The sequence below is a fragment of the Rhinatrema bivittatum genome, chromosome 4, assembly GCF_901001135.1.
Source record: "Rhinatrema bivittatum chromosome 4, aRhiBiv1.1, whole genome shotgun sequence".
Lineage (NCBI taxonomy): Eukaryota > Metazoa > Chordata > Amphibia > Gymnophiona > Rhinatrematidae > Rhinatrema > Rhinatrema bivittatum.
In genome coordinates, this window is record NC_042618.1 from 186555340 (window position 1) to 186570583 (window position 15244).

The following is a 15244-nucleotide window of genomic DNA, read 5'->3' on the forward strand; positions in this document are numbered from 1 at the left end:
TGGGGCTGGTGTAGATGAAGCCCTAGACCCAGTCCTTGTGAGAGCATGTCCACCTGCTGTCAGCATGGGTCTAATGGGCCTGCCTGCTAGTCTGCGTCAACCACGCCACAGCCAAAGGGCTCACATCTGTGACATATTCATTCTGTTCATTTTTGGGGTTTGGTACATAAATCTTTTACATGCAGCAAATTTGATTTTATATGCATAAAACATTTGCCCACATAAATTTATGAAAACAAATGGCATCACAGAAACTTGGTGGAAGGAGGATAACCAATGGGACAGTGCTATATCAGGGTACAAATTATATCGCAATGATAGGGAGGATCAACTTGGTGGGGGTGTGGCACTTTATGTCCGGGAGGGTATAGAGTCCAACAGGCTAAAGATCATACAAGAGACTAAATGCTCAGTAGAATCTATATGGGTAGAAATCCCATGTGTGTTGGGTAAGAGTATAGTGATAGGAGTATACTACCGTCCACCTGGACAAAATGGTCAGACAGATGATGAAATGCTAAGAGAAATCAGGGAAGCAAACCAATTTGGCAGTGCAATAATAATGGGAGATTTCAATTATCCCAATATTGACTGGGTAAATGTAACATCAGGACTTGCTAGAGATATAAAGTTCCTGGATGTAATAAATGATTGTTTCATGGAGCAATTGGTTCAGGAACCAACAAGAGAGGGAGCTATTTTAGATTTAATTCTTAGTGGAACACAGGATTTGGTGAGAGAGGTAACGGTGGTGGGGCCACTTGGCAACAGTGATCATAACATGATCAAATTTAAACTAATAACTGGTAGGGGGACAATAAGTAAATCTGCAGCTCTAACACTAAACTTTCAAAAGGGAAACTTTGATAAAATGAGGAAAATAGTCAGAAAAAAACTGAAAGGTGCAGCTGCAAAGGTTAAAAGTGTTCAACAGGCTTGGACATTGTTTAAAAATACAATCCTAGAGGCGCAGTCCATATGTATTCCACGCATTAAGAAAGGTGGAAGGAAGGCAAAACGATTACCGTCATGGTTAAAAGGTGAGGTGAAAGAGGCTATTTTAGCCAAAAAATCATCCTTCAAAAATTGGAAGAAAGATCCATCTGAAGAAAATAGGATAAAACATAAGCATTGTCAAGTTAAGTGTAAAACATTGATAAAACAAGCGAAGAGAGAATTTGAAATGAAGTTGGCCATAGAGGCAAAAACTCATAATAAAAACTTTTTTAAATATATCCAAAGCAAGAAACCTGTGAGGGAGTCGGTTGGACCATTAGATGACCGAGGGGTTAAAGGGGCTCTTAGGGAAGATAAGGCCATTGCAGAAAGACTAAATGAATTCTTTGCTTCCGTGTTTACTAGTGAGGATGTTGGGGAGATACCAGTTCCGGAGTTGGTTTTCAGGGGTGATGAGTCAGACGAACTGAACGAAATCACTGTCAACCTGGAAGATGTAGTAGGCCAGATTGACAAACTAAAGAGTAGCAAGTCACCTGGACTGGATGGTATGCATCCCAGGGTACTAAAGGAACTCAAAAATGAAATTTCTGACCTATTAGTTAAAATTTGTAACCTATCATTAAAATCATCCATTGTACCTGAAGACTGGAGGGTGGCCAATGTAACCCCAATATTTAAAAAAGGCTCCAGGGGTGATCCGGGTAACTATAGACCAGTGATCCTAACTTCAGTGCCGGGAAAAATAGTGGAAACTATCCTCAAGATCAAAATTGTAGAGCATATAGAAAGACATGATTTAATGGGACACAGTCAACATGGATTTACCCAAGGGAAGTCTTGCCTAACAAACCTGCTTCATTTTTTTGAAGGGGTTAATAAACATGTGGATAAAGGTGAACCGGTAGATGTAGTGTATTTGGATTTTCAGAAGGCGTTTGACAAAGTCCCTCATGAGAGGCTTCTACGAAAACTAAAAAGTCATGGGATAGGAGGCGATGTCCTTTCGTGGATTACAAACTGGTTAAAAGACAGGAAACAGAGAGTAGGACTAAATGGTCAATTTTCTCAGTGGAAAAGGGTAAACAGTGGAGTGCCTCAGGGATCTGTACTTGGACCGGTGCTTTTCAATATATATATCAATGATCTGGAAAGGAATACGATGAGTGACGTTATCAAATTTGCAGATGATACAAAATTATTCAGAGTAGTTAAATCACAAGCAGACTGTGATACATTACAGGAGGACCTTGCAAGACTGGAAGATTGGGCATCCAAATGGCAGATGAAATTTAATGTGGACAAGTGCAAGGTGTTGCATATAGGGAAAAATAACCCTAGCTGTAGTTACGATGTTAGGTTCCATATTAGGAGCTACCACCCAAGAAAGAGATCTAGGCGTCATAGTAGATAATACATTGAAATCGTCAGCTCAGTGTGCTGCAGCAGTCAAAAAAGCAAATAAAATGTTAGGAATTATTAGGAAGGGAATGGTTAATAAAACGGAAAATGTCATAATGCCTCTATATCGCTCCATGGTGAGACCACACCTTGAATACTGTGTACAATTCTGGTCGCCGTATCTCAAAAAAGATATAGTTGCAATGGAGAAGGTACAGAGAAGGGCAACCAAAATGATAAAGGGGATGGAACAGCTCCCCTATGAGGAAAGGCTGAAGAGGTTAGGGCTGTTCAGCTTGGAGAAGAGACGGCTGAGGGGGGATATCATAGAGGTCTTAAGATCATGAGAGGTCTTGAACGAGTAGATGTGACTCGGTTATTTACACTTCGAATAATAGAAGGACTAGGGGGCATTCCATGAAGTTAGCAAGTAGCACATTTAAGACTAATCGGAGAAAATTCTTTTTCACTCAACGCACAATAAATCTCTGGAATTTGTTGCCAGAGGATGTGGTTAGTGCAGTTAGTGTAGCTGAGTTCAAAAAAGGTTTGGATAAGTTCTTGGAAGAGAAGTCCATTAACTGCTATTAATCAAGTTTACTTAGGGAATAGTCACTGCTATTAATTGCATCAGTAGCATGGGATCTTCTAGGTGTTTGGGTAATTGCCAGGTTCTTGTGGCCTGGTTTGGCCTCTGTTGGAAACAGGATGCTGGGCTTGATGGACCCTTGGTCTGACCCAGCATGGCAATTTCTTATGTTCTTATGTTCTTATGTAAATGGATTTTTCGGATCAAATATAGGAAATTTTTATTTGAACTGAAAACAAATCAAGCAAAAGATTTTCCTTTGTACATCCTTGTAAATAAAGTCCCTTATGAGAGACAATTCAGGAGCTTAAAATCATGTGGTAGGAGGCAATGTGCATTGTGAATTGGTAACTGCCTAAAAAAATATGATTAAATGTTGTTTCCCCCCGTGAAAAGAGTTAATTCGTGGACTCCCTCAGGGATCTGTATTAAGAGCAGTGTTTAATTTATTCATTAATTTCCAGTTCTTTTCAGTTCATTGTAAACCGGCGTGATTTGTTTTACGAACGTCGGTAAATAAAAGTTCATAAATAAATAAATTAATTAATGATCTAGGAAAGGGAGCAGAGGGTGATATCACATTTGCAGACAACACAAAATTATTCAAGCAGACTGTAAGGACTTACAGTATGACATTGCCTGATTGGGGAACTGGGCATCTAAATGGCAGATAAAATTTAATGCAGACAAGTGCAAAGTGATGCTCATAGGGACAAATAATCCTATCTATGTGTACGTAATGCTGGTTTCCATATTAGGAATTACCAGCCATGAAAAGGATTTTGGGGCCATTGTAGACAATAGGTTGAAATCCTTAGTACAGTGTGAAACAGTGGTCAAAAAAGCAAATAGAATGTTAATTACTTAGAATGAAATTGAAAATAAAACTGATAATATAATAACTTTGTATAAATCTATGAGATGACCACATTTTGAAGTATGTGTAGTTCTATTTCTTTTATCTCAAAAACAATACAGCAGAACTGGAAAAGGTACAACTAAACTAGAAAGGCAACAAATACGATAAAGGGAATGGAACAGCTTCTTTTGTTAAGCTCAGGCTTGTGGACCCTTGGGCCGATGAGAGGATGGAATACCTTGCGGAGGTTCCGTAGGTTCTCTCGTCGGGTGGCGAGGCAGAACAGAAGAGGAGTGCAGTTGACCCTCGGCTCTGGAGGCGGAGACGACTGCAGACAGATGAAAAGACTAGGAGAGGAGCTGAATCTTCACCCTTGGAAGTCTGTGGTCCCCCCAGGAGGAGCCCGTAGGGACCCAGACCGCTGGGACTTAGGTGGACCCCGAGGGGTCGCGGTATCTGTGCAAAGGCTGACTGGAGCTTCACCCTGGAAGTCTGCGGTACCCCCAGGAGGAGCCCGTAGGGACCCAGACCGCTGGGACTTAGGCGGGCCCTTGGAGACGGAGTCCAGGAGGGGTCCAAGATCAGGTGCCAGAGAGTCGTCGCTTACCAGGCCGAGGTCACACACCGAGGGATCAACGCTTGCCAGTCCGAGGTCACACCAGAGAATTACTGCTTGCCAATCCGAGTCACACACCAGAGAAGTACCGAAGCCAATTCAAGTCAGGAACCGGGAAGACCAAGCCAAAACAGGAACAGGGATCCAAGCTGAAGAACTCACCGAGGTGGGCAGACAAGACAACGCTGGAGGACGTTGCCAAGTCAGAGAATGAGCAGAGGAAGCTCCCTTAAATACTTCCTCTGCTCAGGCTGATCCAGGACAGGTGAGGTTGTTAAAGGGATCAGGTCCCTTTAAATTAGTGAAGGGGGCGTGGCCTCGTGCCTAAAGATGGCGGTGGCCATCTTTGATTTCCTCCGCAGAGGAAACGACTGCAGAACGGCGCGGGGGCAGAGCAGGGACGGCTCTCCCCCCGATGGTCAGGCCGGGGACCCGCGCCGGGGCACCGAGCACCCGGTCAGGGGTTTCCCCGGAGGCTGCCGCAGCGGGTCACCGCCGCGGCCGAGGTAGGGGACCACGGTCGTGGCCTGCCACAGCCTAGGGACACAACAGTACCCCCCTCTTTAGGGTGCCTCCCCGGAGTCCTGGGCTTAGCCGGGTGGTCTCTGTGGAACTGGTCCAATAGGCTCCGATCGAGGATGTTAGCCATTGGCTCCCAGGAGTTTTCTTCGGGGCCAAAACCCTCCCATGACAACAGACACTCCCACCTTTTGCGATGTTTTCTTACGTCCAGGACCTCCCAAACCTGGTAGGTGAGGTCATCTTCGGAGACGACAGGTTGGGGAGTTGGAGGCGTGCTGGAGGGCCATGACAATACCAGAGGTTTCAGGAGAGAGACGTGGAAGGTATTGTGTATCTTGACAGACGGAGGGAGGCGAAGTTAATATGAGACTGCACCCACTTGCCGGATGATGGGGAACGGCCCGATGAATCGCGGAGCCAGTTTGACGATGGCAGCTTCAGAAGGATAAATTGCGTATTTAACCAAACCTTTTGGCCCGGTTGGAGAGGAGGGTATGGCCTCCTGCGCTGGTCCGCATACTTCTTAGCTGCCTGACCGGCCTTGATCAGTGCGCGCTTCGTGGATAACCAGAGGCGATGCAGCTCTTCAGCCGAGAGCTGGGCTACTGGAGAAGTCACTGTGGTGGGGACAGGCAGTGGCGGTCGTGGCTGTTTCCTATAAACTATCTGAAACGAGGAGGATCCTGTTGCCGCGGAGATATGGGAATTTAGTGCAAATTCGGCCCAGGGTAGCAGACTAGCACAGTCGTTTCTCGTTGACGTATAGTCGGAGGAATTGTTTCAACGTCTGGTTAGTTCTTTCAGCGAGACCATTGGTCTGAGGATGGTAACCGGACGTATAGTCTAACGTAACGTCGAACTTCAAACAAAGGGCCCTCCAAAACTTGGCAGTGAATTGTGGTCCACGATCCGAGAGGATGCTTTTAGGGAGGCCATGAAGCCTGAAGACATGTTGGACAAACAGCTGAGCCAGTTGCGGAGCAGACGGCAACCCTGGCAATGGCACGAAGTGTGCCATTTTACTAAAACGGTCGATGACCACCCAAATTGCTGTGTTGCCACTGGACGGTGGTAGGTCTACAATGAAGTTGGTAGCCACATGGGTCCATGGTTCAGAAGGCGCAGGTAGCGGCTGAAGTAGGCCCGGGGTTGAACCGAAGATTCTCTTATGGCGGGCGCAGGCCTGACAGGACTCCACGTACGCCCGGACGTCCTTGTTGACCTTTGGCCACCAATAATAGCGGCGCAGGTTTTGTAGGGTCCGAGATTGTCCTGGGTGACCGGAACAACGGGAATCGTGAGCCCATGCCAATACTTGTTTCCGCAGGCCTGGCGGAACCAGAGTCTTCCCAGGAGGGACAGTAGTGGTAGCCGACAAAAGGATGCGAGATGGGTCGATGATGAATCGCAGTTCCTCAGAACCTTCTGCTGATTCAAATACCTGTGATAGGGCATCAGCCTTGACATTCTTCTCTGCCGGTCTGTAGCGGAGCACAAAATTAAACCGGGTAAAAAACAGAGCCCAGCGTGCTTGCCGGGGGTTGAGTCGTGCTCGGTGCAAGTATTCAAGATTCTTGTGGTCCGTGTAGACGGTGAATTGATGTTGTGCCCCCTCTAGCCAGGGACGCCATTCCTCGAGGGCGACCTTGATCGCCAACAACTCCTTATCGCCTATGGCGTAATTTCTCTCTGCTGGGGAGAACTGACGCGAGAGGAAGGCACACGGACGAAGTTTGTGAGTATCAGATGTCTGACTCAGAACGGCCCCTATGCCTTCCGATGAGGCAGCTACCTCAATGATGAATGGCCGTTGCAGATCTGGATGTCGAAGGCATGGTTGCTGCAGGAACGCCTCCTTGAGGCGATGAAAGGCGGTCTCCGCTCCTGGGGGCCACTCCTTGGGATTCACGCCTTTCCAGGTCAGGGCTGTCATCGGGGCCACTAAGGTCGCATAGTGGGGAATGAATGAGCGATAATAATTTGCGAACCCCATGAATCGTTAGAGCGCCTTCAGTCCGGACGGCTGGGGCCTTTCCTGAATGGCTTGCAGCTTCTGAGGGTCCATACGGAAGCCTTCGTTGGAGATGATGTATCCCAAGAAAGGAAGGGACTCCTTCTCAAAGAGGCACTTTTCCAATTTTGCGTATAGCTGGTGTTCTCGGAGACGTTGCAACACCTGGTTGACGTGTTGATGTGTCGTCAGGGAATCCGAAAATACTAAAATATCATCCAATTATACTACTACGCACCTGTACAGGAGATCACGGAATATCTCGTTCATGGTGTTCTGGAACACCGCGGGAGCATTACAAAGCCCGAACGGCATCACTAAATACTCGTAGTGGCCGTCTTGGGTATTGAAGGCCATCTTCCACTCATCACCTTCTTTAATTCGGATGAGGTTGTAGGCCCCTCGAAGGTCTAATTTGGAAAAGATCCTTGCCCCTTGGAGCCGGTCAAAGAGCTTCGAAATAAGGGGTAACGGGTAACGATCCTTGACCGTAATGGCATTTAAGCCCCGGTAGTCGATACAGGGAAGAAGACTCCCGTTCTTCTTTGCGACAAAGAAAAAGCCAGCCCCGGCTGGGGATTTGGATTTCCGAATGAAGCCCTTCTCCAAATTCTCCTTGATATACTCGCTCATAGCCTGCGTCTCCGCGGGTGAGAGGGCATAGGTGTGACCCCGAGGCGGTTCGGTGCCAGGAAGGAGTTGGATGGCGCAATTGAACTTCCGATGGGGAGGAAAAATCTCTGCCCTTTTCTTCGAGGGCATAAGGGGCTGGCATGTTTGGAAGACTGGTGGAAACAATGGGGCAGGATGGTGGAACCACAGAGCAGAGGCAGCTATCGTGACAGCTCGGGCCCCAATGAGCTAGCTGCAAAGTCCTCCAATCGAACTGGGGCTCATGCTCCTGGAGCCAGGGGAGACCTAAGACGATCGGGTGGATGGAGTACTCCAGGACATAGAATGACATCTGTTCTTGATGCAGTACCCCAGCCCGCAGCGGGACAGGAATTGTGGTGTGTATGACCCGTTCGGGAAGAGGTTTCCCTTGAATCAAGGAAATGACCATCGGGGCTGGGAGACAAACTTGTGGAATCTTTAGATGATCCACTAGGCCTTTCATAATAAAATTTCCGCCAGCGCCGGAGTCCACTAGGGCTAGCATGTGGAACGCCCTATCAGTCGAGGTTAATGCCACTGGCAACATTAGCGGAGGTGCGGTACGGCCCAGGACGAGACCTCCTTCTGGTCCTAGGCCCGAGAGTTTCCCGGTCGTACTGGACAGGCGGCTATCCGATGGCCTGCCGTGCCGCAATAAAAGCAAAGTCCTTCTCTCGCACGCCGCCAGCACTCTTGAGGAGACACTCTCCCACGACCCAACTCCATGGGCTCCTCGGTGGGTGCCCGAAGGGCTTCAGATGCACTTTTGGAGGAAGATGAGGGCCTTCTCGCTGGCCTGACTACCGGAAGGCGAAACCGCATCCGCCGATCCACTCGATTGGCCAACTCTATCATGCCATTGAGGTCGTCTGGGAGTTCTTTCGCCACTAGCTCATTCTGCAGGCGCAAGGATAGCCCTTCCAAGAAGATTCCATGTAAACAATCCTTTCTCCAATTCAGCTCTGCAGCCAGGGTGCGGAACTCCGTCGCGTACTCAGCTACGGTCTGAGTACCCTGTCGTAGTTGAAGTAATTCCGAAACCGCAGTGGGCTTGCGGACGGGTTCGTCAAAAGTCTGTCGAAAAGCGGACAGAAACTGACTTAAGTCTTCGAAAACGGGATCCCTTCTCTCCCACAGATGAGAGGCCCATATCAGGGGCTTTCCGTCGAGTAAAAACATAATGTAGCTGGTTTTGACCAGGTCGCTGGGGAACTGCACAGGCAACAAGGAAAAACGGACCTGGCACTGGCTGAGGAATCTTTGACACAACTTCGCATCTCCACCGTATTGAGAGGGCGTCGGGAGTTGAGTGGGCGTTACTGACCCCTGGTCGTCCCTGGAGCCCTGGACGGTATGAGGCTGGATAGGGCGACCTCCTTGAGCCCCAGGTGGAGATGGCAACGTAGGGTTCGAGGGCCCTAATGCCTCGAGGCGTTGGGTCAGTCCTTGTACCTCCTTGACCAGGGCGTCGAGGGTCTGTTGTTGATCCTTCAGGCGTTCGGCCATTCCGGGAGTGGCCTGGCGGGCAGATTGCCAAGAAGGACTTGGCAATCTGTTAAGCTCAGGCTTGTGGACCCTTGGGCCGATGAGAGGATGGAATACCTTGCGGAGGTTCCGTAGGTTCTCTCGTCGGGTGGCGAGGCAGAACAGAAGAGAAGCGCAGTTGACCCTCGGCTCTGGAGGTGGAGACGACTGCAGACAGATGAAAAGACTAGGAGAGGAGCTGAATCTTCACCCTTGGAAGTCTGTGGTCCCCCCAGGAGGAGCCCATAGGGACCCAGACTGCTGGGACTTAGGTGGACCCCGAGGGGTCGCGGTATCGGTGCAAGGGCTGACTGGAGCTTCACCCTGGAAGTCTGCGGTCCCCCCAGGAGGAGCCCGTAGGGACCCAGACTGCTGGGGCTTAGGTGGGCCCTTGGAGACGGAGTCCAGGAGGGGTCCAAGATCAGGTGCCAGAGAGTCGTCGCTTACCAGGCCGAGGTCACACACCGAGGGATCAACGCTTGCCAGTCCGAGGTCACACCAGAGAATTACTGCTTGCCAATCCGAGTCACACACCAGAGAAGTACCGAAGCCAATTCAAGTCAGGAACCGGGAAGACCAAGCCAAAACAGGAACAGGGATCCAAGCTGAAGAACTCACCGAGGTGGGCAGACAAGACAACGCTGGAGGACGTTGCCAAGTCAGAGAATGAGCAGAGGAAGCTCCCTTAAATACTTCCTCTGCTCAGGCTGATCCAGGACAGGTGAGGTTGTTAAAGGGATCAGGTCCCTTTAAATTAGTGAAGGGGCGCGGCCTCGTGCCTAAAGATGGCGGTGGCCATCTTTGATTTCCTCCGCGGAGGAAATGACTGCAGAACGGTACGGGGGCAGAGCAGGGACAGCTCTCCCCCCGATGGTCGCGCCGGGGCACCGAGCACCCGCTCAGGGGTTTCCCCGGAGGCTGCCGTGGTGGGTCGCCACCGCAGCCGAGGTAGGGGACTGCGGTCATGGCCTGCCATGGCCGCGGGACACAACACTTTTATTTATATATATATATATATATATATATATATATATATATATATATATATATATATATTGTGAAGGCTCACCGCCCGTGCTGCCCTGGGTGCCGCTCCGCTGCCTCTGGTTCAGGCCCCTCGCGAGTCCTGGATATCCCTGGAGTCCTTCAGTCTCACAGGACTCCCTGGGTTCAGGTCTCCGCCGGCCCTGGTTTTGCTGGGCTTCTGGGTTCTCTTTGTATGGCGTGGGGTTGAAGCAGTCCCCCAACCCCCAAAGATAACACAGAGAGAGAGAGAGGTTCCTCAAAGCATTTTTTATAAAGCAGAGTAGCTGAATCTGTTACATTGGCTCCGTCCCCTCAGGAGCTGAACAAATGACCCTGCCCCCCGCTCTCCAGCAGTCTAACCCCTTAACACAGGTGCTGGAGCAAAGGCACTGTTTGAGCCCCCCAGCTCTCCAGTTCACCAGCAAACCCCCTTAACACATGTGCTGGATTAAAGGTACTGTTTGAGCCCCCCTGGCTCTCCAGTCCACCCGCAAACACACCTGCCCTAACTTCCCTTAGGGTACAGGTTCTCTGTTTCCCTTTTCAGGCTAGGCTGTGCCCCTGAGACAGCTGGAGGATTCCTCTCCCCCGGAACCTACCTCCATTTCCTTCCTCCCTTTGCTTCCTGGCACTGGCTTTTTCTGGCCACTGCCGCTACCTAGGCACGCCCTCTTCCTCTAGCTCCCCAGGCTCACCTGTGTGACTCATTAGTGTCAGAGTCTGACACCTGCTCGCCTCCAGGCTCTCCCTACAGGTCAGGTGGTGGTTCTAGGAACCTGGGATTTGTAGTTCTCGCCTTCACCTGCTCCCCCTGCTGGCTGGCTCTAGTATTACTAGCCGCCATATGGTATCTTATCCATTCCTGCCTCCGGCAGCGCTGCACTACATCACAATATATATATATATATATATATATATATATATATATATATATATATATATATATAAAAGGCTAAACAGGTTTAGGGTAGGGCTTCTCAAATTTGTCCTTTGGGACCCCTCAGCCAGTTGGGTATTCAGGATACCCACAATGAATTTGTATATAGTGCAGACTAATAGATGTAAATTGATCTCATATATATTCATTGTGGGTAGTCAGAAAATCTGACTGGTTGCACGGTCACCAGGGCAGATTTGGGAATCCCTAGGGCTCTTTAGCTTGGAGAAGAGATTACAGAGAGGGGATCTGATAGAAATTTTTATAAAACCACGAGTGGTGTAGAACAGGTTAATAGGAAACAGTTATTCTTTCAAATAGTATTAGGACTAGGGGATAGTCCTTGAACTAACTGATAGATTTAAAACAAATTTGATGAAGCATTATATTTTTCAACCAGTGTACAGTTAAGCTGTAGAATTTGTTGCCAGATGATGTGGTCAAGGTTAATAGTATAGCTGGATTCGAAAAGGATTTGGATAAGTTTCTGGAAGACAGGTACATGAGAAGGGATATTATGAATGTTGTTTTTATGTGCCACCTAGGGCCTTCAGTCTAGGTGACAAATAAATAAATAATGGCTCTTCCAAGTGACTTGGATTGGCCATTGTTGGAGATAGGATGGACCATCAGTCTGACCCAGCATGACATTTCTTGTTATTAGGTACACAAAAATTGTGCAGAACAACCTCTGTTCAAAATATAGATCATATATCAACATCAGAGGAACACTCGGCAAAATTATAATGCAACCATAATTTTATTTAATTTACAGTTCTTTATACATACATTAATTACCCCTAAACGTGGACCATATGCACATGTATAAAATTTCAATAAAACATGTTACACCATATCACATTTATACTCATACCATTCACACCACTCATTCATAAAGTACATATTCAGTGCATCTATATATCCCTATACAACATTATTATGCTATAATAAACATGCATATAAAAACAATCACCAAATATAGCTTCTGAAACCATTGTCTTCAAAAAATCCACTAACACTTTTTTATGTTGCTCCCGACGAGACTTCTCGTTTCGCCTGACTTAACAGGCTTCCTCAGGGAAAAAATTTTTTTACTTTGTATACTGTGGAATTGTAAATTCAATATATTTATTATTTATCCCCCAGATTATCACATAAACCATTACGAGAATTTTTTGAAGTATATTTTCTTCAATGCTTCTTGTGATGTATTAGTTTCCAAAGCATATATTTTGTCAATTCAATGGAGATGCAAAATGGTCCCATACTCCGTTGTAACATCCATATAGATATTATATCTCTCTCTATCAATTTGTATCAAATTCTTCTCTACCACCAAAGCAGCGTTATTATATATGTCCTCCTTCCAAAATGTAACCAACGTCTTTATCACAATGTACTTTTCCCGATATACTTCATTATATCACAAGCGGATCTTACCGCCAAAATTTTCAGAATCAAACAAGTCATGCAAGTTTCATAATCTGTCTCCTCCGATTTTCCTCTTACTTCCTCACAAACTACTAGTAGTAGTAGTAGTAGTTTGTGAGGAAGTAAGAGGAAAATCGGAGGAGACAAACTACTAGTAGGTAGTAGTTTGTGAGGAAGTAAGAGGAAAATCGGAGGAGACAGATTATGAAACTTGCATGACTTGTTTGATTCTGAAAATTTTGGCGGTAAGATCCGCTTGTGATATAATGAAGTATATCGGGAAAAGTACATTGTGATAAAGACGTTGGTTACATTTTGGAAGGAGGACATATATAATAACGCTGCTTTGGTGGTAGAGAAGAATTTGATACAAATTGATAGAGAGAGATATAATATCTATATGGATGTTACAACGGAGTATGGGACCATTTTGCATCTCCATTGAATTGACAAAATATATGCTTTGGAAACTAATACATCACAAGAAGCATTGAAGAAAATATACTTCAAAAAATTCTCGTAATGGTTTATGTGATAATCTGGGGGATAAATAATAAATATATTGAATTTACAATTCCACAGTATACAAAGTAAAAAAATTTTTTCCCTGAGGAAGCCTGTTAAGTCAGGCGAAACGAGAAGTCTCGTCGGGAGCAACATAAAAAAGTGTTAGTGGATTTTTTGAAGACAATGGTTTCAGAAAGCTATATTTGGTGATTGTTTTTATATGCATGTTTATTATAGCATAATAATGTTGTATAGGGATATATAGATGCACTGAATATGTACTTTATGAATGAGTGGTGTGAATGGTATGAGTATAAATGTGATATGGTGTAACATGTTTTATTGAAATTTTATACATGTGCATATGGTCCACGTTTAGGGGTAATTAATGTATGTATAAAGAACTGTAAATTAAATAAAATTATGGTGGCATTATAATTTTGCCGAGTGTTCCTCTGATGTTGATATATGATTTCTTGTTATTAAGCAGTTTGTATGGCAAATTGTGGAAGTATAGAGGAATCTTAAGAATTACAGCCAGTTAATCTGACCTCTAATGAGTAAATTAATGGAATTGATGCTAAAACAGAGGATAATGCAGTTCTGGAATTAAGTGGATAACAGGATCTGAGACAGCATGGTTTTACCTGAGTTAGGTCTTGTCAGATGATTCTAATCTAGTTTTTTTGACCGAGTGACCAGAGAGTTAGATCATTGTATAAAAGGACATTCAGGAAGTGTTCTATGGAGTAACAGATGACAAAAGAGAATTTCTGAGAATAGCATAAGTTTATTAGTATTATGCAAATATCTAATTGTACTAAGTGCTGTGCTGTAGTCTTGCTCCAGACTTGTAAATCTTTATCTAGCTTTCCATAAAATAGTAACAAATGAATATTAGCTCACCCAAAAATCAGTCAGTCTGACTCTTGTCAATTTGGCTGGAGTTCCAGAGTTAGAGATGATGACTTCTTTCTTCTTTACGTGTGAAAGAGAGAACTTGTATATGTGGAATATATGTTTGAAATGCGCCTCACCACCAGGCGCCGGCGAGCAGGGAGGCCACCCTCCATCTTTCGGCCCCCGCATGAAACTACCAACAGCATGAAGCAGAGGGGACTTGAAATAACATCGGGAGGTGAGGGGGAACTTAGAAATGCATGAATGTGAGAGGGACCTGATCGCGAGACCATGCCCCCTCCCCCCCCGACGTCACTCAGAGCTCCGGCGACCGTTTGAAATGCTCCTCACCACTAGGCGCCGGCGAGCAGGGAGGCCACCCTCCATCTTTCAGTCCCCGCATGAAACTACCAACAGCATGAAGCAGAGGGGACTTGAAATAACATCGGGAGGTGAGGGGGAACTGAGAAATGCATGAATGTGAGAGGGACCCGATCGCGAGACCATGCCCCCTCTGACGTCACTCAGAGCTCCGGCGACTGTTTGAAATGCGCCTCACCACCAGGCGCCGCGCGCCGAAGGGGTGCGACAAAGTGGCTCCCCCCTTTGTGCACCCCTTCGTGCAATCCATAGTGCATGCACCAGTTTTTTCTGTAATCGGTTGTCTCTGTTTAATATGATCCCAGTTTACTATTTTACCAACTGTGATAAAAATTGTAATCTGAACTTTGTAAACTGTTATGATGGCTTTCCGAATGACGGTATATAAAACTCAGCAATAAATAAATAAATAAATGTGTGTAGGTAAAATAGTTCTAATAGTTCTTATTGTAAGAATTGTTGGATATGAAAGTTCTTGAATATGTGAATTCTGAGTGCAAGAGCTCTTGATGTGAGATTTCTGATGTACAAGTTCTGAATGCTGTCACTGACAGATATACACAGGAACTGCATGACCGTATTTGGGATATCGTGCAAGCGAAGTAGGAGCGGAACCTCGGAACATGAAGACATGGAACATCAGGAAACCACGAAGACTCAGGAAGCAAGATGAGACATGGAGCTCCAACGAAGACCTGACTGAGCGCTGGAAGACAAAAACTTCCAGGGATAAGTAACTCCAATGCAAGGCAAGGCAGAAGTGTTGGAGAAGCCCTCTTATAGGGCTGAGACAGGAAGCAGTCCTTAGGTGGGGCCCAGGGCATATTTGGCCGTGGGCCCTTTAAATCTGGTGAGGAGGCGTGGCCGTGCGCCTAGAGCAGGAAATAGGAAGCTGTGCAGGACCATGGTCAGCGGCCCTGCACAGACGC

General features: G+C 46.5%; 2 protein-coding genes across 2 annotated transcripts in view; one reads left to right on the forward strand and one right to left on the reverse strand.

Moving 5' to 3' along the window:
• Positions 1-15244, forward strand: part of CENPP (centromere protein P) — a 685914-nt gene that overhangs the window by 125077 nt on the left and 545593 nt on the right. The gene's annotated exons all lie outside the window — the stretch shown is intronic.
• OGN (osteoglycin) overlaps positions 1-15244 on the reverse strand; it is a 75310-nt gene that overhangs the window by 40396 nt on the left and 19670 nt on the right. The window lies entirely within an intron of this gene.